The sequence below is a fragment of the Malus domestica genome, chromosome 04 (genome assembly GCF_042453785.1).
Source record: "Malus domestica chromosome 04, GDT2T_hap1".
Taxonomy (NCBI): Eukaryota; Viridiplantae; Streptophyta; class Magnoliopsida; order Rosales; family Rosaceae; genus Malus; species Malus domestica.
The window spans coordinates 8,354,218-8,380,879 of NC_091664.1; the positions used below are offsets into that span (position 1 = coordinate 8,354,218).

General features: G+C 39.9%; 1 long non-coding RNA gene and 1 pseudogene across 2 annotated transcripts; both read right to left on the reverse strand.

Annotated features, from left to right (window-relative positions):
* The window catches only part of LOC114824481 (protein P21-like), a 53,053-nt pseudogene that overhangs the window by 23,504 nt on the left and 2,887 nt on the right, over positions 1-26,662 (reverse strand).
* LOC103433013 (uncharacterized) lies at positions 12,926-14,124 on the reverse strand. 2 transcript variants are annotated; one of them, XR_011579943.1, is made up of 4 exons: positions 13,940-14,123; positions 13,656-13,814; positions 13,241-13,538; positions 12,926-12,964 (listed from the first exon to the last, which is right to left on the reverse strand). It is a non-coding gene; the product is annotated as an uncharacterized lncRNA (long non-coding RNA). The 2 variants fall into 2 exon arrangements; XR_529062.4 differs by lacking the exon at positions 12,926-12,964 and having other exon boundaries at positions 13,091-13,538; positions 13,940-14,124.

A 26,662-nucleotide genomic window follows, 5' to 3' on the forward strand; every position in this document is an offset into this window, starting at 1 on the left:
TGCTCATGCAGAAGCACTAGCAGGCCTATGCTCTACCTTAGACCATCAGCTCAAGTGCTCCATCCTGGTCGAGTACTTGGAAAAGTGGAGCATAAATGAGGAACTAGTAGTCGAGGTGGCATAGATTAACACAACTCCGAGTTGGCAGGATCCAGTCATCGACTACATAGTTAGCGGAATGCTCCCTGCAGACAAATTAGAGTCCAAAAAGCTCCAGATAAAGGCATTACATGTTGGACGACATGCTCGTTCGCAAATCCTTCTCAAGACAACATTTTCGCTACTTATCGCCTTTCAACGACCAGAAGATTCTAAGCTCAATCTACAAAGACATCTGTGGAAACCACTCTAGAGGCCGCTCCCTGGCGCAAAAGACTCTTAACTCAGCTAATACTGGCCAACCATGCATCAGAACCCCAAGAAGTATGTACAAATATGCGACATATGCCAAAGCTTCAAGCCTATGCTCGCATTACTTGCCTGCAAACTTGACTTGCAAATGAGCCCTTAGCCATTAATACAATGGGAATTGACCTTATGGGACCAATGTTGCCTGCCACTATGGGCAAAGGCATGATGATCGTATCAACCGACTATTTCACAAAATGGGTCGAAACTGAACCTATGACGACAACTACCCAGACGGACATAGAGAGCTTCATATGGAAGAACCTCATTTGCCGCTTCGGTATCCCTCACTCCATCATCACAGACAATGGTCTGTAGTTCGTGGGCAATGACTTGGCAAAGTTATTTGAAAAAGATGGCATCATGCAGCATATATCCTTGCCCCAGTATCTATAGGGTAATGGGCAGGCCGAGGCATCCAACAAGATCATTCTCGATTGCTTTAAGAAGTCCCTCTTAGACAAGAAGGGTAATTGGCTAGACAAGCTCCCCGAAATTCTGTGAGCGTATTGCACCACCAAGAGATGAGCAACTGGCGAAACTCCATTCTCCCTAGCATTTGGCTCTGAGGCGATCTTTCTTCCCAACATCATGGTGCTAAGCATCAACATTGTATTGCCAAGTTTCAAGCATAACGAGAAGAAGATGGCCATAAACTTAGACTTGGAAGAGAAATAGCGCCAAAAGGTTATCACCCACATTACAGCCTATCAGAAGCAGATCATCTCTAGCTACAACAAGAGGACGAAGATCCAGGAGTTCCAGCCATGAAACTTAGTCCTCAAAAAAGCCTTCATAATCGCCCGTTAGGAAGGCTTCAAAAAGATGGCTCCCATCTGGAAAGGTTCGTACAAAATCAGCCGAGTTAGTGAAAATGGTAGCTACACCATCACCACTATGAGTGATAAAGAGATCGAAAAATAGTGGAATGCCTAAACCTAAGAAAGTACTACGTGTAACCTCTCGCCATTCCTTTGACCCTGTTCAAGACAAATAAAGTTCAAAGACTCAAGCAGCTAGATGAACAAGACCTCGCATACAAAGGATTATCAGTTGTTATGTTATTATTGCCTATAAGTAAAGTAAATACATTTCTCTATTTTCAATGAAGATTGAAGGAATTATTCATGAACAAACTTACCACCCCTGCCCTTGAAGACATGGCGTGTTGCTCTCCTATCAGGAAAGGGTAAATTGATCCAAGATATCCATACGTGGATGGGTTTTACGACTGCTCAGTTTCCCCTAAATGTATCGACTACCTGTGCCAGACTGCTCCCATAATTGGCCACAATAGATTTTTTCCTAAAAGACATAGTCGACTGAAGGATTCAATTATGCGGGAGCCCTGGTCTCTAACCAGAAGAGACACTAAGTGCAGGATCCCTGCCCATGAAAGAATTCGCGTGACTAGATGGTTCATTCTCGACGTGCAAGCCTTCATGAATGTAACTCGACTCTAAAGTGTAGCAATACTAGTTAAGCGACCTACGGAATCAATTTACAATTACTGCTAAAGATATTCGTATCGAGTTGCGTGAAACTTAGAAGATCTGTAGACTAGCATCTCGAAATGATATGGCCTCTGAGGTGCAATTTCACCTACTTCTTAAGCCTAAAATACTCTGAGAGCTAGAGACGATGCCTAAAGTGGTCACGCGAGTCGTCTATTTCTGTAAGCGAGACGCCCGACCGACGACCTAATGGCTGAAAGCCCTAGGTAATCTGTAAGCTGAGATTTACACCTACTATGACTACGTAAACCCATCTGCTTATTTAAAAGTAGCGCCTTCAGCGGATAGTCTAGGGTTTAAGTCTTGCAAGAGCTAAAGCCGAAATGTACGACTATAGCAGCTACGCAGACTCCTCTACTTTCTACGAGAAGAACGTGTCTAGCCGCTAGTTCTATAAGTTAAAAATTTTACAGCATGCCCCGGGAGGGCCACGGCTCGAGCAACCGCTAAAGCTAAAATGTATGACTATAGTAGCTACGTGGACTCTTCTTCTTTTTACAAGAAGCACGTGCTCAACCGCCGGCTCTATAAGTTAAAAATTTTGCAACTTGCCCCGGGAGGGTCAAGGGTTGTGCAACCGCTAAAGCCGAAATGTAATACTATAGCAACTACGCGAACTCTTCTGCTTTCTACGAGACGCACGTGTCCAGTCGCCAACTCTATAAGTTAAAACTTTCGCAACATGCCCCAAGAGGGCTAAGGCTCGTGTAGCTGCTAAATTCGAAATGTACGACTCTAGCAGCTACGTAGACTTCTCTATTTTCTACAAGAAGCACGTGTCTGGCCGTCGGCTCCATAAGTTAAAATTTTCGCAGCATGCCCTGGGAAAGCCAAGGCTCGTGGAACTGCTAAAGCCGAAATGTATGTCTATAACAGCTACGCGGACTTCTTTACTTTCTACGAGAAGCACGTGTCCGGCCGTCGGCTCTATAAGTTAAAAATTTCACCACATGCCCTGGGAAGGCCAAGGCTTGTGCAGCCGCTAAATCCAAAATGTACGATTATAGCAGCTATGCAGACTCATCTGCTTTATACGAGAAGCACGTGTCCGGCCATCGGCTTTGTAAGTTAAAAATTTTGCAATATGCCTTAGGTTCGTGCAACACCTAAAGACGAGATTCACGACTATAATAGCTACGTGGACTCGCCTGCTTTTTTCGGATGCTATGAGTTCGATTGTCGGATCTATAAGTTAGAAATCTTGCATTTTTTTCCTTATGTAGGTAAAACTCCTTGTGCTTCAGAGCCGAAATTATATCCTAAGTGACGATGTGGGATAGACTGCTTAGCTCACCCAGTCGCCCGCCCTACATTGAAGTTTTGCAAAAGATATGACGAAATAGAAGGATGAAGCAAAGCAAGGAAAGTTGTTTATTAAATTTCTGGCAAATTGATAAACCAGCTCGAAGGCCATCAAAGTTCAAATAAAGCAAAACAAGAAGGAAAAGAAGAAAATTCCTAAGTCTAAGAAAAAAGACTACTTATCGGCAGCCTGCACAACCATTGGTATCTCGACTGCCACGCCTTCAGCAGCCACACCACTCTCAGTAGCTAAAGTTTCCATCAGCTCATCCTCAATTGCCCCTGCCTAGACTGTCTGACCCTCAGCTACTCAACCAAAGGCAGCTTCAAACGAGAAGTCAAGCAGATCTACTGGAGAAATGGAGAAAGTTTTGAAGTACTTCTCGGAAAACTCATAATCTGACGCCCTGTCCTGAATATGGTCTACATAGCCAAGCTTGGAGAAATTGGCCTGACAAGAAGTAAATGCCACTTCATGATTGATTTTCTCATTCTTCAGATGCACATTCTCCTCAACAATCCCAATGTGAGCATCTTGCAGCTTACCCAATTCATTTTTCGAGTTCTCGCTAGCAGATAACGCACCTTGCAAATCCACTTCCTTTGACTCAAGCTTACTGGCAACATCCTTGAGACAAGACACTTCAGAAAGAATGAAGACAAACTCAATCGTCTTTGGTAAAATAAGCAGATCGTAGCTTTGAATTGATACGCTCAAGCTCCTTGACCACCGGTGCAACACGACTGACTTCCTTCTCTGCAACTTCTAACATTGCTTGAGTCACATTAAGCTCAACCTTTAAATGGATGACCTTTTGATGAACAGTCTTCATCTGCATAGAAATTGGGGTAAAGACATCAGACCCCTTCAAAACGGTGAGTTCATATTCGAGCTTCTCAATCTTTTCAGCAGCCGAGCGAAGCTGAGCCGTCAGTGCCACTTCGGCCTCCTTATCACACTCGACATCATCCTGATTGATGCACATAGACTCATCAGTGAGGAACAAAGTCTTATGTATTGTAACAATCAGGGAGGACCTCCTTGAGTAGGTAGGACGCTTCACAAAAGAGTTTGAGCAGACGACAACTTTCCCAACGCTATCAATTAGGGGTGGGCAAACGTGTATAGGAACCGCGGGTTAGGAAGTGTAATCAAGGTTCAAGGTGGATACGGGCCGGTTCCTAATTTTTAAAAAGAGAAATGGGGCAGGGCTGGGCTGTGAAATTTTAAGTTCGGGCCAGTTCCAAAAGTATAGAAAAATAGATACCCGGACCAACTCTTTGTAATTGCAATGGACAAACGAGATTGAAGATGAACTTACCATTGAATCTGAACCGATAGTTTTACCCTAGTATCTCTCCTCCTCGAGCTCGACCCTATCACTGAACTCGACTCAATTATTTCTCAAGTCTCACCATCTCGCCTCGTTGTCTCCTCCACCACCCTGACATCAGGCGGCCTTGACGACCAGCACGACAGCCTTGGTGACCACCATGACGACCCAGTAACCTCGATTGTCTTCATCCCACCACTCATCTTCTCGATTTGTCATATCTCTCGCAACTTCCGCAACGCAGTCTTATGGTGCACTCAGTCTCACAAGTAAAAACCAAACCCCCATTTTCCTCTCTACTTGTTTTCGGATATCTTGATTTATCATATTTTTTCAATTTTTATTACAAATTTTAATGAGATATGTTTTACTTTGTAATCCCTTTTTCCCTTTTTTTAATCAAATTTTGTTCTAAAATTAATTGAATTAAACCTGTACTTGTTCGTACGAGATGTGGACGAATATGTGGAATTGTTATAGGGTAAAAAGAATTCAAAGGGTTTTGAGTATTGGTTTTTTTTGTTTCAGATATTTCATAGTATCCTTCGCTTTAAATTGGCACATATGTAATTTAGTGAAGCAAAAAGCTAAGTTCTTGAATGGATTGAACTAATTTGTTTCTTTGATGGATCTAGTACTAGTAATTATTAGCAGTGTTCGCCTTCGACGCAACTGTGGACCTGATGGTGAATAAGTAAAGGTTAATTTGATAGTAAACATCTGGGTTTTCTGATGCATGTTGTGGGGCTATCTACACAGATGGGACTTTCAAGAATGGTGATGTTGTCATGCAGTGGTTACTCAGCCCAGACCGATGAAGGTTGGTTCTGATTTAGATATCACTTTCTGAACATGTTGAAATTAATTACAGATATGGGTACTAACAGGTTGTATAAGAGTGTGTTTGTCTGATTGTGTTTGTCATGCGCGTTGATAGACCCAGAAACTTTGTTCTTTCTTCTCAATTTAGTTTACAATCTACTGTTATTTCTCTTATGGATGGGAGCAATTGTGCATTTGTGCTTCTCTAAAAATTAATAACTAATATCCAAGTCATGCATATTGTATGACCAACACGTCTTATTGATTATTTAGTAGAGTAAAACGAATTGGTGTCGAAATTTACTTTTTCTAGTCTTTTTTGTTCTTTCTTTTCTTGGTGTTGTTAGGATATAGGGACGTCATTGTTTTTTTATTGAGACTTGAGAGTTGAGAATCTGTCTTTGCCATTCCTATTCAAGCGTTGAAGTCTAGTAACTTCTTGTTATTCAATGTCTTTGTATTAGTTTCATGTGTCTAGGGTGGGGAGTGCAAGAGTTTAAAGTGCCAACTGTGCTGCTTCTTTTCTTCCTTTTTTCTGGTAGTTTATTAGTCTTGGTTGATGATGCCTTGGGGCATCAACAGTTATTTCATAGACAAATGTGCAACTTTAATGAAAAAAAAAAGTGCAAGGAAAGACAGAACAAGGTGTCATCTTAATAGTACCACAAGTCTATGTTGATTACAGTGAGATTATGAGAAGGGTGCCCCATTGACTAATTCATTTTAGGTGCTACAATTATTGTTGAAGGTTCTGATTTATAAGAAATTATGGGTTTTTAATGTCTTATGACCTTTCTTCTTATTCTGCTTTTACACCATAAAGTAATATTTATATTCTTACACTTTTTTGGATGTAATGTTGCTCTATGGAGTTGGATGTTGAACTTTGTAATGTTTAGATGTGTTGCGCAAACTGTAAAATATGTATTTAAATATGTAAATGCAAATGGTAAAACAATAAAATTTGTAAAAATTAAGTGTCTTTTTTTCCCATGTATCCAAACCGAACCGACCCATTTCAAATGGTCCAGGTTCAGTTTGGTTCCTATTTTAAAATATGTTGTACCTGCACCGGACTGAACCATTTCTTTTAAACTTCAGTCTGGTCCGATTCCTTCAAAATTGGACCCGGCCTGTGCCCAGCCCTGCTATCAATAAACTTGGAGCATGCATCAACGTCCTCAAGCAGGACAACCTTCAGTAGCACACAAACCTCGGGAAACTCCCCAACCTCAGACTTGGTGGATCTTTCACAACTGCCCGTGCGAGCAAACTTCCTTTTCTCAGCAGGCGAATCAATCGCAACGAAAGGAGGAACAGGCCTAAGTGCCGCCTTAGCAGTAGAATCCACCTTCCTACTTTTCATAGCAGCGAGCCTCTCAAAAGTCGAATCGGACTTAGCTCCCAACGTGCGTTTTAGCACAAACCTAGACACCTCAGGCACCATCGAACCTTTCTGCTGGGCAATCCTCTCAGCAATGGTCGTGGTTACCTTCGGAGCAACAGGTTTCATAGGCTTAGACTCAACAGTCTTTTTTCATCCTTTTGGCTTCTTCTTGGCTGAAGGCTCACAAGCAGGTGAGAAAGATCTCTTATTTCCACCCTCATTGGCAGCAGGCTCTACAGCAGCGATCGGATGAGCAAACTCCTCATCCTTTATTTGCTTGATATATTCCTTAGGAAGCAGCCCTCTTTTCTCTAGATGAAGTGGACTGAGCAACCAGCACCACTCATGGTACTTAGCAAGAATGCCCAAGGTGATGTGTACTTTCTTCATATCTGTCGAAGTTCTTGGAGTTTAACCAAATTTCAAATCTACACAAAGTAAGAAAGACGATCTATAAACTGAAGTCATGGATCAGCTCAACAAAAATTCAAGCAGGCTGAGAATGAAGCAGTTCACTTACCATTGATAAAGATAGTCGGAATATTCAACTCAAGAGAGGAGTCAGACTCCCACTCTCCACTTACCTCCAAGGTATCTCTTACCAACTCATTATCACCTTTGCAAGAAGCATTAAGCAGATTATGGAGAGACCTCAGCTGCCCCACGCCTTCCTTTTGGTACTAAAACTCATTTATGGACAAGCCAATATCAAAGAACCTGCTCAAACCCCACCATCGCATAAACTACATTTGGGGAGCACTCAGTAGGTGCGCATGTCATGGGACAGAACACCTCCTAAAAAAGATGCGACATGAGAAAAGTAAATCCCAACACAAAGTAATACGGATGGAATTTGATAGCAATCTTCCTAGCAGTGGCACTTTTATCGCACGGTTCATGACTGCTATCATCATTCACCCGCTTGACGCGAACCCCTGACAGAATCGCATGCTTGTATGTCTCAAGAAAATCTTGAAACAGCTAATTAGAATTAATCTTGACATGTGCTGTCTTGAAGTAGCCTACCTTGCTAGAAGAACCACCTTGACGATACAAAGGTGGAGGTTATTCGTCACTTTTACGATCATAGGAAGACATCTCAAAATCCCTGCAAAAAGTATGAAGAAAAATATTTACAAGGTAGTTTGTAATAAAAGAATAAAAAAATTAAAGGAGGACCATAGAGCCCAACGCCCTAATGCTTGGCCTTACAGCCCAACTTGCTAAGCTCGACTAGGCCACAAGGGCCCAGCTCACACACTTTCTCTCCTACATGAAGCCCAAGTCGCTCTAGCCTAGCACAAAAGGAGGCCCACGCCTCCCTCATATTCTCTCTCTTGCGCTCAACAAGGCCCAAGGCCCCTTAACCCAATCTACCAACAACAGAGACCCAGCCTATGCCGATCTCTCTTTTTTCTTCCATAGCAGGCCCGAGCCTGCTGCTTGATGCTTGGCCTGTGCCAATCCCAACCAGATGGGCTAGAGCCTCACTGTTCGCCTAACTCCGAGCCCCAGCGCACCTGTCACCTCGGTCCAAGCCGAGCCGAGCACCTAGCCCACGCCAACCGAGCTCCGCATCTGCATCACCTGTGCATAGCAGCCCCATGGCACTCTTGCCACGTCCTTCACGCCACCTCGGCCTTGCTGAGCCAATTTTCCAAGTACCAAGGCTCCCAAAAAATCAAAAAGAAGAAAATTCAAAATTTTCTTACCTTGGTGCGGCACGGTGAAGAAGAACAACAACAAGAGACGACTCTTATCAAGGGCAAGAGAATAAGAAAGCTAGAGGAGGGGGAACAAATTTCCTTTGGCTTCTCTCTTCCTTGTTGGAATGATGATTGTTCTCCAAAATTTATTTCATCCCCTGCTTAAGGCAGAATTAAATAGGTATTGAGGGTAATTGGTTTCTTTTCCTGGAAGAAGTTTATCTCTAAATCAAGGAAGGAGATCAAGTTCAAATTTGGAAACAACTCTAGAGGCGACACGTGGACTTTTGCCCAAGAAAGACAAGATTGCCCTCAATAAATGGGCATGCTCCTCAGATACTCCCACTCGTAGCTCACACCCCTGAAGGTCCCAGCAGCTGAATACGACTGCCCACAATTGACCTGCCCTTGGCAAAGAAAAGTCAAAGCGTTAAAGATAAGGATTAATTACCCAAATCCTATCTTTAATACATTACCAATTGAAGATTGACTCAATTCAAGTAAGTAATCCCAATTTAAATCAATTAGGAATAATTACTCCATTATCTCAAGATATGACTCCATTCAAGTAAGTAATCCCAATTTAAATCAATTAGGAATAATTACTCCATTATCTCAAGATATTATTTCCTATTTAATATTTTGAGAATATTTCTCCATAATCTCAAGATATTATTTCCTATTTAATATCTTGAGAATATTTCCCCATAAACCTTGGCCAATAGGATGCCGTCATGTGTAGGGTAAAACCATAACACCATGGCCGGCCATTCCCCAATATATACCCCAATTGTACCAATTTTTGGTAAGCTTTTGCTACCCCTAAAATCCCTAAACATTTTGCTCTTCTCGGAGAAACTAACTTAGGCATCAAAGATCCATTGGCGTAAACCCCTCCCCCCCCCCCCCCCAAAAAAAAAAACAAACCTCGTGGGTGCGTGAGGCTTAGGTCCTTGATCAAAGGTGTTGATTGTTTTGCAGGTGCATTTTCGTCAAAGCTAGAGATGGCGAAAGTTTTCATCCACATTGATCGGTTTTGAACAACAGTACAAGGGGTTGTTGCACCCTCTTGGAGCCCCCCTTAGACGTTGGACTAAAGTCCATACGTACATTAAACCCATCTACAAGAGAGATGCCACAACAATCCAAATTATTATATTGATTAAGGGCATACTCAGCTAGGGTGTTTGGAGGTCAACCATATCCTTGGCATCGGAGGACACCCCCACAATCACCTGTTTGGCATCGGCCACATCCTGCTCTATCAAAGTTGTATCCAGTCCAAGCCCATCTACTAGCCCCTTTGGTGCCGGGACGCACATCTAAGACCCAAGTTTGGCCTTTGCTGAGCTAGAGACCAAACAATGTATTGGGACAGTTATTATTATTTTTTTTTGTGTGTTGAATCGAGCTGCATTGGTCGATACAAAGAACAGAGCCGCACTTAGGATGGAGAAAAAACTAAGGAGTCACATTGTGGAAATTGTGGAAGCTAAGCAACACTAGATTTAATATATTGGTTTTTTGGTGTGGCTATGAATTTTAAATCCTGAGGAGGTTCATGAGGTTATATTTTGTTGTACATGAACTTACACATGGTCACCAAACGACACCATTTTCTAAGCTTGTTCATTTCCACCTATGGCAATAGGAGGACCAATATTTCTTCTTTCCACTATTTTCCACAAGATAAAATGAGACAAACTTTTCTACTAAATGGTAAAACTTTGAGGGTTGAATTAAATTGCCAGCCCTGATTTGTGCCAAAGAAAACCCAAATGTTGACTGACTAAGAGGGCATTGGGCATTGACCAAAAAAAGGGCAGATAACATTTTTGATGGAAACACTATCCAACTAGTTACAGAACAATGGTATCAACGAGCGGAAGAGAAGTTGTAAGCATCAGACTTGTACCATCTGTCATTGGTTTTTTTGTGGGGAAAATTATGTATTAGTGATGACAATTAAGGTGCTACCTTTCACAACCACACAAGGATAGATAGTTTCTTTATTCCGTTTTTATTCATTGAAGTAGTTTTTTTTTCTTTCGATTTAATTAATAGGAACAAGGCATAACTGAAACTTTGTCAAATGACGTGACCAAGTGAGTTTTCTTAAACAACAGTGTGGATTCAACAAAATGATGTCAAAAAGCGTGTTTTCAAAGTTATCAATTGAATACAAAAGTTAAGTTATTAGACTGCACGATAGAGGATACAAATTACCATAGCATAAAGTAGGGGAAGAAAACTATCCATCTTGCCAATGAAAGTGGGCTTCAATGGAGCAAATGACTAGTATGCCCTCTTATCTCCAAATCCAACGGCCACCATTGTGGCCATTTTGTAATTTTGAACTTCGGTATGTTGGGAGTTGTTCGTTCGATGTGTTCGAGGGATTCAGTTTGGGTGAGGAGATCCCGCAGAGGGAGAGGGATTAGGATTCTGTTTTGTTTTTATCTCTGGCTTACTTTCTTCCATTTTGTTATCAACTTAGGATTGTGATTATCGTAGGGGGTGTATTTAATTGAGAATTTAAGAGACTTTAATGGATTTATAAATCCATAAATTTTTATAAAGTTTAATTGATTTGTAGATATTCCGTATAAAATTTTGATTCAATTTATTCGAAATCTCATAAGAAGAAGTGAGATTTGTGGGTGCTTAAAATACATTACGAAATCTCTCCAATTCCCTCTAATTTCTCAACTTTCTCAAATTCTTTAAAATCAATTTCTAATTGAATACACCTAAAATATTATAAACTTCTTTAAAATTCTAATTGAACACACTCAGATTTCTAAGGATTTTAATAAACTATCTTAAAATTTTAATTGAATACACCTTGAATTTCAGATAATCACTTAAAATCCTGATTGAATATCCCTAGATTCATTAAAAGAATCAAAATCCCAATTGAATGCAATCACAAATTAAGAGTCAAGTTAGTTGTAATTGAGGGTTTTACTTGTTATTAGGGGAATTTGCTAGAAGTACCAGCTAGCAGTAGTCACACTTTGTGTATACGAGCACTTGCTCTTTGGTTTGAAAACAGATCAGAATTTACAAGAAAGAAATTAAATACAAATATATTTGGAGCTCTGCTCCTTCATCTCTCCTTCCCTCTTCTTCCATAGCTTTCTTGTGCTACTTGCAGATTGATTAAGGTAATTGAGAATTGGATCATATTGGATTTCTACTTCTGAGAAAAGGTAACAAAGCTATTGCTTATTTGGCGTTTAAAATTTTTCCTTTAGATTCTGGTTTTGTTTTACTATTTAGTGATACGGAGATTATATTCACACATCCCAAATTACTTCCTTCACATTCTTTTAATTTTTTAATATTTTTTTATAAAGTGTTAGAGATCTGTAAAAAAATATTAAAAAAATATGAGAGAAGTAATTTGGAGTACGAAAATAATCTCTCTAGCGATTTAGAGAATTAGAGATACACTTTTGCATGCATGTTTCTCCTCATGACTTACACTATTAGAGATACAGTTCAGAGTTTGTATGGTTGTGATTTGAGAATTAAATACTGACTTACCAATTTGTTTTTGGTTGTTTTAAAAAGACAGAATCCAAACTTAGAAGAAGTAGGAGGCAATCAAATTACCCCTTAGCTTTAGTTGAAGCTCTTTCAGCTTCCACTCTCTTTAGTTCAACATCTTGCAACTTTCCACAGTTAATTTACCTTTTCGTGCCGTTTTAGGTTGACTTTCGGATAAACAGTTCCTTAATGCAAGCAAATTTAAAAAATAATGCATGCATTAGTGTCTAAAACTAACTGCTAAATCGAAGACACAAGGATGTAATTACAATTACAACTCGGTCTTAGACTCTTAATAAAAATTTGTTGTATGAAATTTGTTGAGCACTTGAAATATTACAAGTTAAGACTTTGATTTTTATGATATATGATAACTGTTTTCTATGTTTGTTGTTAATTAAGCACGCGGGATACAACTCGGTCTTAGACTCTTAATAAAGATTTATTGTTGAAATTAAGGGGTTATACTCTTAATAATGATTTATTGTTTGAGATAACTTTTAAGGGGTTAGGCTCTTACCAACGCAGAAAAGGCTCTTGAGGCAACTTTTACATTTATAGCATTTTGGAACTCGCATAAATACCATAAAACATCTTGAAAGACTACCATTTCAAGTGGATTTTTTCTTTCATGCGAACCAAACTTCTTTTTTTCTTAGCTCATTCTACTAAAACTTCAAATTATGTTCAATTTGTTGATTGATTGTTAAGCACTTAAGTTGATCTATTTATTTTCCATGCACCCTTTTCTACCTTTTTCTATGCATGAGTGCTTTTCTGTTGCATGTTGTAGAAGATGAATGCATGAATCCTTAGGTAACCTTCATTTTTTCTTTCATTCTATGATGTAGGATAATAGAGTGGGGAAGCGGAAATTAGATTGTATTCAGGGCCGGTCCTGAGTTTTTTGGTGCCCAGTGCGAAAGTTCAAAATGTGCCCTTTTTAGTACAGAAACATATGTTTAAAATAAATATTTTGCGAGGTTAATCACATGCATGTGTAAAAAAATCATCACTAGTAGCATGCAAAATGCCTTCCAATTTCTATCATGTATGTGCAAAATTTTTCACATCAACCAAATTATGATTAAAAACATATGGAAAATCACATATACGCAGAACGCATTAAACACATCCAATACATCACAATCCAATCACATATTCATCCAATCATATAAAATAACATATCCCACTAAATTAACCTCAACTGCATACCATGTGAACCACCAAGTTGTTGAAGAGAAGAGCATGCAAGAACTGGCGGTGCAACTCCGGTGACCAGTTTCGCCTTCGTTTCCCTGTCCATCTTTCTCTTTGTTCTTGTTGTTCCCACCACTGTCTCCACTCACGGTGTCCGTGGTGGAACTAGTAGCCGGAGCCGAAGAAGGTTCTTTAGCCACCGGTCCATTTGTCTTTCCAATGCTTTTTTTTTTCCTTTGGAAAGGCTGAAAAGCACCCCATTTCTCTTCATCTCCATCACTATAGCCTTTAACTTGCTCCTCCTGCCATTACCCTACACCTAAAAATCAATACTTTCCACTTCTTCACCTCAAATTTTATAAGCAACCAAACAAAAGGGGCAGTCACAAAATTTACTAAAATTGATGAAGGTGGAGTCTTTTTTTTATACCTCTTCGAGTGGTGCATCTGGAGTTGTATGAAATCCGTGTTAATGGAATGAATTCCTCAAAAACATGCCCCTCACTTGAAGTCTGCTCAGAACACTTAGATTGTCCATGCAGGTAATTTGCGGTTGCATCTGAAATCTGCTACTTGCACCTCTCAATAGCTACAAAAAAAACCCCAATTTTGAAAACAGAAACCAGAACAATTCAAGCAAAAGAAACGAAGCTTCCGACTTAGAACACAAAAATTAAGCTGAAATTTGAGAAGGGTTTGTGTTCTCCGTAGTACCTTGGGCTTGGGCAGTTGGGTGACAAGCTCCAAGCAGAGAGGGAGCTCCCTTTGAAAAACTTGAATCTTATGCCTCTCCTCCATGCCCAAAACCTGGACGACTTGTCCCCTTCAGATACCCTTTATGTTATATTGATTTTTAATCCCCAAAACCTGGACAAGTTATCGCCTATAGCCTTTATTTTGGGTTTGGACAAATTTTTTTTTATACCTAATTATTTGGATTTTGTTTTTTGGGTGCCCCATTCAACTTTGGGCCCTGGACAATTGCCCCTGTTGCACTGCGCCTGGGCCGGGCCTGATTGTATTAACGGAAGCGTAAACACATAAAATTTAAATTGAAACAACAATAAAGGATAACTGGAATCACTCCAGGCACCTCTCACCTGTTCTTGGCCTCGCACCAAGACTTGGAATTTGGAATCACTCCAAATTGTTAAGAGTTTTTAGTTAAGTTTAATTAAGTTGTTTTTAATTAAATAATGTTGACTGGCTATGTAGAGACCTAGTCAAGCTCAAGTCCTAGTTTGTAGGAGTTGTGGTTGAGCATAGGGCTGGGCACGGGCCGGGCCGAGCCGGGCCGAACCTAAGTTTGTAGGAACCTGACATTACCCGAAACGGGCCGGGACGGGGATTGGATTTTCTTGTATAGGAACCGGACATTACCCGGCCCGGTTAAAACGGGCCGGTTCGGGCCGGGTCCACGGGTACCCTTTTTTTTTTTTTTTTTTTTAACTGCACTGCACAGTTTGAAAACTGCACAGTTTGCAAACTGCACAGATTGCAATTTGCAACTGCACAATCACAGTGACACTGCATTAGAAAGAAATAACAGTACGATTCATGTGCAAGGAATGAAGAGATAACAGCATGCCAATAGAAAATTTCCTCAATTTTTTTTTATCAGCCAGGTTTCTCTCCAAAGCAACATCAGGTCCATGCTCTGATACATGAAGCATTGCTACCGTTGAACCATATCCAGATTCTAAATTCTTCAAAAGGCGATGAGTAATTTCCTCAGCTGAGATAACGAGTGGTGCACTAACTAATGATTCATAAAATATAGCAGAAGCTGTTTTTCCCAATTGTTGGCTGACATTAACAACACATCTAAGCATTTTAACGAGCACCTCTAATTGAAGAATTAAACCCGCCTCCATGGTAACAAGATGGATGAGATCATCAGAAGTACCTATCAAATATGAATGTGAGAATTCCAAAATAAAAAATTTTAATCCGATAACTCATCCGAAACCACTACTCAGCTCCAAATATAAAAAATTAAAATTAACAGGAAAGAAGACGACTACAAAACAATCGGAACCAAACGAAGTCGGAAATGGAAACCAGAGAGTCATCTATCAGACTACCGGAGCTCCAAAAACGCCAAAAAGCAGTGAACTTTTTAACGATCGAGAATCCGAGAAGGAAAATAAAATGAGGAAGCTTTAAGAGAAACATATCAATAACCATAGATTGGAGCTAGAACTCTTTATTATACTAAAAATAGAGAAACCAGATCATCTTTGCCGAAAACAATAGAGAAAACATCAACCCACTCACACACAGATCAGAGACAACGGCGTTTGGAACCCTGAAAATTTAAATAGTTACCTGAAAATTTAAACAGATCAGAGACAAAGTCGCAGCTGGTGATGCTTTGTGGATGGCGGCTTGTGGCTGGCGCAGATGGTTTACGGCGGGTGAGCTGGGTATATGCCTGGTTTACGGCGGCTTGTGAAGGTTTAGGGTAGGTGAGATGGGAGAGAGAGAGAGAAAGAAAGACTGTGAGAGAGAGAGATCGAGAAGAAGGAGATCGAGAGGGAAGAGATCGAGAGAGAGGAGATCGAGAGGGATGAGATTGAGAGAGATCGAGGGAGGCGGAGAGATCGAGCGGAGAGATCGAATTAGGTCTGAATCCTGATAATAAAAGGGTGAGTGACAGTGAGGGTCGAATTCTAATAATAAAAGAGACCGTAATCACAGTAGACCAACGGTCCGGGCCGGGGGCCCGTTTTCTCCAATCTTTAGAACCGGCCCGCCCCGTTATTTATCTGGAACCGGCCCGCCCCGCCCCGTTTTGTATTTGTAATTCTTAGACCCGCCCCGAACCGCAAAGACCCGCCCCGACCCGCGGGTCCAGGACCCGTTTGCCCACCCCTAGTTGAGCATGTTCACCACGGTTAGGATTGCTTCCGTTGCTTAGGGTTAAAATCTCTATGAAATCAGCATGTGATCGTGGGAGAGTAGTTGTTATTTGTTTTTCAGTATTTTTCCTTTAAAAAACTGTAATCTTCCTTCGACAGATTTAATGAGAAGAACAGTTCAATATTTTACGTGAGTTTTTCATACTTAAGAGCATTGCTAGGGTTCTTAAGTTCTGGTAATCAAACCAACATTTGGTATACGGGCCAGTTTTTAGGGGTCTGAGAAAGAAACAATGTCGAGTGAGAAGGCAACTGAAAGTTTGATGGTCATTACGACCATTGGAGCATGCTGATGGAAAACTTCCTAAGGTCTAAAGAGTACTTTGACCTTGTTGAAACGGGAATTGAAATACCTGAAGGTATCTTGACAACGGCACAACAAAAGAAGGTCGATGAACTAAAGCTAAAAGATTTAAAGGTAAAGAATTACCTATTTCAAGCGATTGATAGATCCATTCTCGAGAATGATACCTCCCACCAAATATGAAAGTCAATGAAGAAGAAGTACCAAGGATCCAGAAAGGTGAAGCGAGCACAACTTTAAGCTATAAGAAGAGACTTTGAGACTTTTCAAATGAAGAATGGAGAATCTGTGAATGAGTATATTGGAAAGGCTATGTCAATGGCTAACAAGATGAGAATCCATGGTCACAAGATTGAAGATAATGAAGTCGTGGAGAAAATCTTAAGATCAATGGCTCCTAAGTTCGACTACGTGGTTTGCTGCATTGAGGAGTCAAATGACATAGAGGATATGTCAACTGATGAGCTACAAAGCTCCTTGTTAGTTTTTTAGCAGAAGCTCAATCATGGAGGCTCCCAAGAGCAAGCTTTGAACACTTCCACCTTCACTGAATCTTCAAGTTCAAGAGAAGGAAGAGGACGTGGAAGAGGTCGAGGAAATCGAGATGGTGGACAGTTTGGGAATAGAGATGATAGCAAATCATCTTATGTTTCCAAGAAAGATGATGATCGTCAAGGCAAAGGCAAAGAGCAGTTTGGCAAATCACAGGTTGAATGTTACAGATGTGGTAACTATGGCCACTACAGACATGAGTGCTACACCAAGCTTCCTAAAGAGAAGGGAGAGAAGTCAAATTTTATTGAGAAAAATGAGGAAGAAACACTACTGATGGCATTTCATGTTATGGAGAACTTTGACCAAGAGACTTAGTATGTGGACACTGGTTGTCGCAACCACATGAGCGGGTGTAAAGCATCATTTGTTAATATGGATGAAAGCTTTCGTACCACTGTAAGTTTTGGAGACAAGTCATAGTGAATGTGATGGGAAAAGGAGAGAGTCAAATCAGGACCAAAAATGACTTCATTGAGACAATTTCAAATGTCTTCTTCATTCCTGATTTGAAAACAAACCTTCTAAGTGCTGGACAACTTCAAGATAAGGGGTATATGATCACTATATTTCAAGGAGAATGTGAAATATATGATCCAAAGAGAGGCTCCATAGCTATGGTGAAGATGTCACCAAACAAGTTGTTCCCGTTGAAGCTTAAGAGTGAAAATACTTGTTTGGTTGCAAAAGGAAGATGATGAAACATGGCTGTGGCATCACAGGTTTGGGCACTTGCACTTCAATGGACTAAGAACACTCTATCATAAAAAGATAGTGACTAGTTTGCCTAAGATCACGAACTAGACCAAGTTTTGTGAGGAGTGTGTCATAGCAAAGTAGCCAAGAGAAACATTTCCAAGTGGGAAAGTAACAAGGGCTCACTCGGTTTTGGAATTGGTTCACTTGGACCTATGTGGACCAATTAATCCAAGTTCAAACAGAAGGAAGAGGTATTTCATCTCATTTAATGATGATTTCAGTAGAAAAACATGAGTGTATTTCTTGCATGAGAAGTCAGAGGCATTTGATGCATTCAAGAGCTTCAAGGCTTTTGTTGAGAATGAATCTGAGAAGAAAATCAAGTGGTTGCGCACTGACCATGGAGGAGAGTTTTATTCGAAAGCATTTGAAGCTTTGTGTGATGAAAGTGGAATAAAAAGGCAGCTCACTGCGCTTACACACAGTGGCAAAATGGGGTCTCGGAGAGGAAAAATAGAACCATACTCAACATGGTTTGAACCCTGCTAGCAAAGAGAGAAGTTCCAAAATAGTTTTGGCCTGAAGCAGTTCTTTGGGTAGTTCATGTTCTTAACAGAAGTCCCACCTTTTCTTTTAAAAATATGACACCCCAAGAGGCTTGGAATGAGAAAAAGCCCTCCGTAGAGCATTTCAAGGTATTTGTGTGCATAGCATATACACACATTCCTGATGAGAAAAGGAAGAAACTGGACAACAAAGGTGAAAAGTATGTGTTTCTTGGTGTAAATGATGTGTCTAAAGCTTACAGGTTATACAAATCTTGAAATTGAGAAGATCATTATCAGTCGAGATGTGGTGTTTGAAGAGAATACAACATGGAGTTGGTTTGCAAATAAGAAAAACAACCAACAGATACAAGTTGATGATGAGTTTGATGAAGAAAACACCATGGCTCCAACCCCACCTCAAACTGAAGAAGAGGTGAAGGTTCAAGAATAGAGATATAATTTAAGGGGTGAAGGTTCAAGAAAGATGTCAGCTTGGATGATGGACTACGATACAAGCTACACAAGCTCAGATGATGACAGTGCTCACTTTGCACTGTTTGTAGACACTGATTCGATCACTTTTAAAGAAGCTTCAAAGGAGATGAAGTGGAAAGAGGAGATGGAAAGTGAAATAAGGTCCATTGAAATGGGTAGACATGGGAGCTGACACATTTGCCTAAGGGACACAAGACTATTGGTGTAAAATGGGTCTTCAGAACCAAAGTTAATGAGAAAGGAGAAATAGACAAGCACAAGGCTCGTTTGGCGGCAAAGGGATACAAGCAAAAACATGGCATTGATTACAAGGAAGTGTTTACTCCCGTGGCTAAACAAGATTCAATAAGGTTGGTAATCTCGCTTGCAGCTAAACATTCATGGTTGATTTATCACTTGGACGTAAAGTCAGCGTTCTTGCATGAAGAATTGCATAAGGAGGTGTATGTCGATCAACCACAAGGATATGAGAAAAAGGGAGAAAAAGGAAAAGTGTATAAACTGAAGAAGTCGCTTTATGGAATAAAACAAGCACCCCGTGCTTGGTACAGTCGAATTGATGACCATTTTGGAAAGCTAAGGTTTCAAAAATGTCCCTATGATCACTCACTATATGTTAAGAGTGAAACTGGAGGTAAGATGTTAATTCTTTGCTTATATGTCGATGATTTGACATATACTGGTAACAATGTTAAAATGATGGAAGAGTTCAAGAGGTCTATGATGAAGGAGTTCGAGATGACTGATCTCAGCCTCATGAGTTATTTTCTGGGTGTTGAAGTCATTCAAAAGGCTGCTGGGAACTTTATTTGTCAGAAGAAATATGCACAGGAAATCATTGAGAAGTTTAAAATGGTTGATTGCAAAGAGATTGGAACACCATTAGAGCTTGGACTGAAGTTGTGTAAATGTATCAGTGGAGCAGTAATGGATAGTTCATTCTACAAGTAACTCGCGGGAATTTTTATGTATTTGACTTTCACATGACCTGATTTAATGTATGGAGTGAGTGTCATCAGCAAGTACATAGAGATACCAACTGAAATGCATTTGAATGCAGCAAAATGAATTCTGAGATATGTAAAGTGAACAATTGATTATGAAGTGTTCTACAATAGTCAAGAAGGTTCAGATTTTGTTGGCTTCACTGACAGTGACTACGCTGGGGATATTCATGATAGGAAGAATACTTCAAGACATGTTTTCATGGTAAACTGTGGAGCAATTACATGGTCCTCAAAGAAGTAGAAAATTATGACCTTATCCACTACTGAGGCAGAGTTTGTAGCAGCTGAATCATGTGCATGTCAAGGTATTTGGCTGAGAAAGATGTTGGAAGCACTCGGTGACAAACAAGAGGGTTCAACAACCATTTTCTGTGATAATATTTCTGCCATAAAGTTGTCAAGAAATCCTATAATGCATGGAAGAAGTAATCATATTGATGTTCGTTTCCATTTTCTGCGGAATCTGTGCAATGATGGTGTAGTTGAGCTCGGGTATTGCAAGAGTGGAAATCAATTGGCTGATATACTCACAAAGTCACTCAAGCAACCTCTATTCGAGAAACTGAAAAGCAACTTGGAGTGTATTCACTCAAACATCTTGAGAATGAGTGGGTTGAAAACCTAGCAGGATATGTGATGGTTGAAGAAGCTGATGAAGCTTTCGTGTTCGTATCTAAACCCTAAACTATTTTCAGTAGAAATCAGTTTAAGGGAGGGTGTTAAGAGTTTTTAGTTAAGTTTAATTAAGTTTTTTTTAATTAAATAATGCTGACTGGCTATATAGAGACCTAGTCAAGCTTAAGTCCTAGTTTGTAGGAGTCGTGGTTGAGCATGTTCACCACAGTTAGGATTGCTTCCATTGCTTAGGGTTAAAATCTCCACGAAATCAACATGTGATCATGGAAGAGTAGTTGTTATTTGTTTTTCAGTATTTTTCCTTTAAAAACTGTAATATTCCTTTAACAGATTTAATGAGAAGAACAATTCAATATTTGACGTGAATTTTTCATACTTAAGAGCATTGCTAGGGTTCTTAAGTACTGGTAATCAAACCAACATAAATAAGCTCCTATCACAGCCAATTTAACTCAACTTTTATTCATAACTCATTTGTCCACTATGAGGTACAAGGAAGGGTTTTTCTAGAGCCTTAAATCTAAATAGGAAAATAAACTTATCCTAGGAAAGAAATCCTAATCCAAAATAGAGTAGTAAAATCCTACTCCACAAGGTTTAATCTAGTCCTAAAGGAAATTGGATAGTCTTCTTTCTCTTTTTATGTCTTCAAGCAATAAACCGCAAGAGTAGTCCTTTCGTGACCAATGTGTATTTGGTTCCTGGGATAGCTATATAAAGTATGCAAGTAAGTGACTGTCATTGGTTTAAACTCAATGAGTCCCCGAAAAACAGGATGTTGTGCCCTTTATATACCGATAAGAAACTACTTCCATCGAATTTGTATCATCAAAATTAAACACACAGGTCACTATCAAAGTTTCATAACTTGTTAAGTAGAGAGTATTGTTACAAAGATAAGTAAATGGCCTGATTTGTGCAAATGTTCTCTCGCTATTAATCTATGTTGTTACGTCACAAGACTGTTAATCTGGATTGCACATTGAAATCTCGATTGTGCCCCTTGTCCATTTTGGAAATTTGGCATAATCTGAATGCATACATTTGATATTCCCTTAAAAATCACATGCTACAATTAATCTGGTGAAAACTTGACAAAATTCAATGAATACATTTTGTCTTAGGAGTCTTCTATTCGAAATGTTTTTTTTTTTTAGTACATCGATATTTTTACACTAGGGCGAGGGGGAGTTCGACTAAGCTACACAATAGACAACCTAATTTGGTATCGAATTCGCCATCCACGAGATTCAAACCTAAGACATCTAACTAATGCCACCAGACCGTAGTATTAAGTGGCTAGATTCGAAATGTTTTTGAAATCTCATTTTTTTAGCGTAGCTTTGGTTATTTAACAGAAGTTTCGTTAAATTTGGTCCTCGAATCTGAAAGTCTCTTAATTGCTAATGGATTTATTTTCTTTGGAAATTTCAGAAATTCTGATCGTGGCAAGAAAAAGCTAGTTTCTTGGCATTTTGAGGTATATAATTATACACCCTGATTGCATATTCAAACCCCAATTAGTTATTTACATTTTTTATAAGCAATCATTCCTCCCAATGCCATCGTACCAAGTATCAACACTCTACTGCCAAACATCGAGCATAACAGAAATGAGATGGCCACAAACTTACATTTGGTAGAGGAAGAACGCGAGAAGATCATCACCCGCATCTCTGTCTACCAGCAGCAGCTCATCTCCAGCTACAACAAATGGGCCAAAATCCAGCTGTTGCAGCCCGGAGATCTAGTCCTAAGAAAAGCCTTCATCACTGCTCGTAGAGAAGGCTCCAAAAAAATAGATCTTATATGGGAAGGTCAACAAAGTAGGCGACAAGGGTAGTTACACCCTCGCTACCATGAATGACAAAGAGATCGGAAAGCAGTGGAACACCTACAATCTGAGGAAGTAGTATTCGTGACCTCCCGTTACATTAAAGACCGAAAACTCAAGCAGCTCGACGGGCACCACCTTGCAAGCCGAAGACTATCCAGTTGTTATGTAGTTCATACCTTACAGCTAAGTTCTCATTCGTTTTGCTTGTTTTTCAATGAGGAATTCAAAAGTTATTCACAACTTGGCTAGGCTATATGCTTACAACAACTGATCACTCTGCACTTAAAAAACAGATCGTGTTTTTTTTAGGGACTTATCACGAGAATTGCACCTATATGGGGACCAACCATGCTCTCCAGTGTGAAAGGGTAAACTAATCCCCCGACACCCACATGGGTCCACTATCCAATGCGAAAGGATAAACTATACACTCTGAATATCCAAACGTGGATGAGTCAGGCTGCCTTGGTGTAACTAGGTACACGATGGCTTACGTCGGGATTCCTAGAAGTAGTCACCATAGTCTTTTTCAAGGCTTAGCCAACTGAAGGATTTTTGGTCTTTGGTCTAATTCACGGGGAACTGAGCCTCAGCGATTAAGGAAACACATTACGCAGTACGCCCTATGGACGGCTGCCCTGGAATCTTAAAGCTGCTACCAAGTACACTAAGGTAGCCTACAACTTGCCTTTCTAGTAGTAAACCATGCTAAACTTATACAATCACACATTTTTGTGAAAGGTTAAACAGTTAGCGTGCATATACAAAGCTCTATCCACTACCGACATGCTACACAGTTGATAAGCTTCATCTATGCCAAGTGTGGAATGATCGTTCTGATCTTCACTAATTCCTAAAGTGTTGTGACACTTGCTATGCAACCCATGAGATTGGTTACATAAAGAGCAAAGAGTTCTCTCAAACCTTTGCCTATGAAATTTCATACAACCACGTACTTTTGATTCGAAAGGATAGCGAATTTCATGCTCCAGAAATCTTTAGTATGTTGTGATGCAGGCCACACAACTCAAAGGATTGAAGAAAGTTGAAGTTAACAGTCAAGTGGCTACACGAACTCGTCTAGTTCTGCAAGTAAGGCATCCTGCTGCCGACCTTATGGCTAACAACTTTGCAAATGTTATACACTAAAACCTACGACTATATAGGCTACGTGGGCCTGTTTTCTTATAGAAAAGCATTATGTTTGCAGTTGGTCTAAAGGTCAAAGGTTGGGTAAAAACAAAATAAGCAAAGATAAAAAAAAAGCGAAGAAAGCAAGTTTATTAAATTTTCTAGTAAATTGATAAACAAATACCAAAGGCAGATGAAGTTCAAGAAAAGAAAAAAAAAGCAACAAGGAAAACAAGGAAAATCCTAAAGGCTATCTAGAAGACTACTCTTCAAGAGCTTGGACATCCCTTGACTACTCAGTCGCCACACCTTCAATAGCCTCCACATTATCAATAGCGGCATCATCCATCACTTCACCCCTGGCTACCCTAGCTTGAGCACTAACTTCTCCGACCATTTCACCAATGGAAGCCTCAAAAGTAAAGGCAAGAAAGTCTTCCGAAGAAATACAAAAGGTCTCGAAGTCTTTCCTAGCAAACTTAAAGTCAGACAGTTTACCAAAGAGATTATCTACATAACCCAACTTGTAAAAATTGGCCTGACTTTGAACAAGCGAAGCCTCGAGTCTAACCTTCTCACCCTTCAGCTGCTTGTTCTCCTCGAGCAAACCAACATGGACGTGCTGCAACTTATCAACTTCCTTCTTTAGATTTTCATTGATCTTCAGCGCACCTTGGAGTTCCAACACATAGGTTTCAAGCCTATCGACGATCTTCTTGAAGTGGATCACTTGGAGTGTAGAGATTCTAGACCCCTTCAAAGCGACAAGCTTAGACTCCAACTTTTTGATCCTCTCAACAGAAGAATAAGCCTCAGCCGCCATAGTCGTTGTTATCTCCTTGGTAGCCTTGGTATCCTCTTGGTCAATAAGCATAGACTCAGCTGCCAGAATCATTGTTTTTTGCATCATGGCAAGCAGAGAAGTTCTCCTATATTGGGTTGTATACTTCGCAAATGAACTTGGTCAAACAACCCCTCTAACACCATCAACAAGCTTGGCACACGCGCCCATGTCTTCAAGCAGATCTGGTTTCAAAAGCGCATAGATTTCAGCAGACTCTCTACAAACAGGCTTGGTGGATTTCTAACAACTGCTTACGCGATTAGTCTCATCTTTCTCAGCAGGGGAACCAATCTCAGTAGCAAGAAGAATAGGCCTTGGCACCATTTTAGCAGTAGAGTCCACCTTATCGCTTTTCATAGTAGCAAGCCTCTCCAAAGGTGAACTAGACTTAGCTCCAAACTGACGTCTTGGCACAAACTTCGGCTCTGTGAGCACGACATAACCTTTACGCTGAGCAATCATGTCAACAATCGTACTAACTATCTTCGACATGGCATATGTCACAGCCTCAAATCTAGCAACCTTATCTTTCTTTCCCTTGAAAGAAGTCAAGTCAATTACAAGCCTCTCGGCTGCAGACGGACCCTCACGGGCAGCATAGGAAGATTGCTAGAGAATGGGGAACAAATATCTTCTAGCTTTCTCTCTACTGTAGGGTAGAATAAATTGCTCTCTGAAGTTGATTTAATCATCTACTTAAGGTAGACTTAAAATAAACTTTGGAAGTAATTTACTTAACTTTCCTAAAAAGATCTAATTTCCAATTAAAGTGGGAATCTACATCAAAATAAATTGGTCTCTGAAGTTTATTTAATCATCTACTTAAGGTAGACTTAAAATAAACTTTGGAAGTAATTTACTTACCTTTCCTAAAAGGATATAATTTCCAATTAAAGTGGGAATCTACATCAAAATAGGAAACAATCTTATGTTTCCTAAAGCAAGGGAAGATCTCTACACCTGATACCTTTTCCTGCAAGCAGCCCAATAGGTGTGGGAGCATTTATGGAGCAAAAAATAATCAAGAAAATTATGGAGGTGACATGTGAACTTTTGGATAAAAATGACAAAATTACCCTCAAAGCACACTGGATTCCCACGCACATGCAACGGACAATGATGGCTCAATTAAGGAAGAGTCAAAGGTGATCAAAAAGGTATTTATTCAAATCCCTCTCATCACTCCTCATAAAATCCTTATTCAAAAGATAACTCCCAAATTTCATATTTAATTTAAGATTAATTGCCATGTTAATTGTAAGATATTATTTCACATATTATCTTGCAATTATTCACCCAATTACACCATATATGGCCGGACACTATTCTCCAAATAGGGTTGGCCACTCCTCTATAAATATCCCTATTATCCCACTTAAAAATGTTAAGCCATTTGCTACCCACAAACTCCTAAACACATTCTTTTCAGAATTCTAACTTTGGCATAAGAGATTCATCGGCCTAAGCCCCTCATTCATTGTGGGCTCGTGAGACTTTCGATCTTAATCTTAGGTGTTATTATTTTACAGGTGCATTTTCATTAAAGGAGAAGACGGCAGAAATTTGCATCCACAATATTGATCAGTCTTGAACATGGTGCAAGAGTTGTTGCACCCTGCTGGAGCCTTCAATTGGTCAGGACATTGCCCGTTAATATTAGTTGTGCACCTAATCTCCCTAGTACACACACTAGACGTAAAGTGCATAGGTACATTAAACCCATCAACAAGAGAGATTTCAAAGAAATCCATGACGCTACGTTGGGCATATTCAGCTAGGGCGTTTGGTGGTTAACCATAGCTTTGGCATTGGAGGACACATCGACAATCACCTTTTGACATTTGCCATGTCCTGCTCCATCGAAGCTGCATCTCGTCCAGCCCCTAATGCGAGCCCTTGTGGTATTGGCACTCACATTTAAGGCTTAGGATTTGCTTGTCGAGTTGGCGGCCACTGCCTGGTACAACAGACGCCCAAACAATGTAGGCACAATTTTTTAAATGTGGAATTGAGCTGCATTGGTTGATGCAAAGAAGAGAATGGCACATAGGATGGAGAAAACTAAAAGGCCTTTAAGGAGGCTCATTGTGGGTGCTAAGCGATACCAAAATTTGTAGACTGGTTTTGTGTGGTTGGGTTTTGAATTCTAAGGTGGTTCATGAAGTTATATAGATTATGTGTAGTACTTATATTCGTCATCAAATGACATTAGTTTATTTATTCAACATTTCCGACTATATTAGTGAGGGACCAAAGCTTCTAGTTTCCATAGTAAAAAAGTGATAGAGACATTTCCAAGAAATGATAAATATCTCCAATTTCTCTCTCTACACAATATCTTCTTTTTTATGAGCCCAAATAACCATATATTAAAAGAGAGAACCCTCTGATACAACCATTCCCAACATAATCAAAACGAAGAGCATCTAAAGCAAAAGGAGGAACATGATGCTTCCACAAATG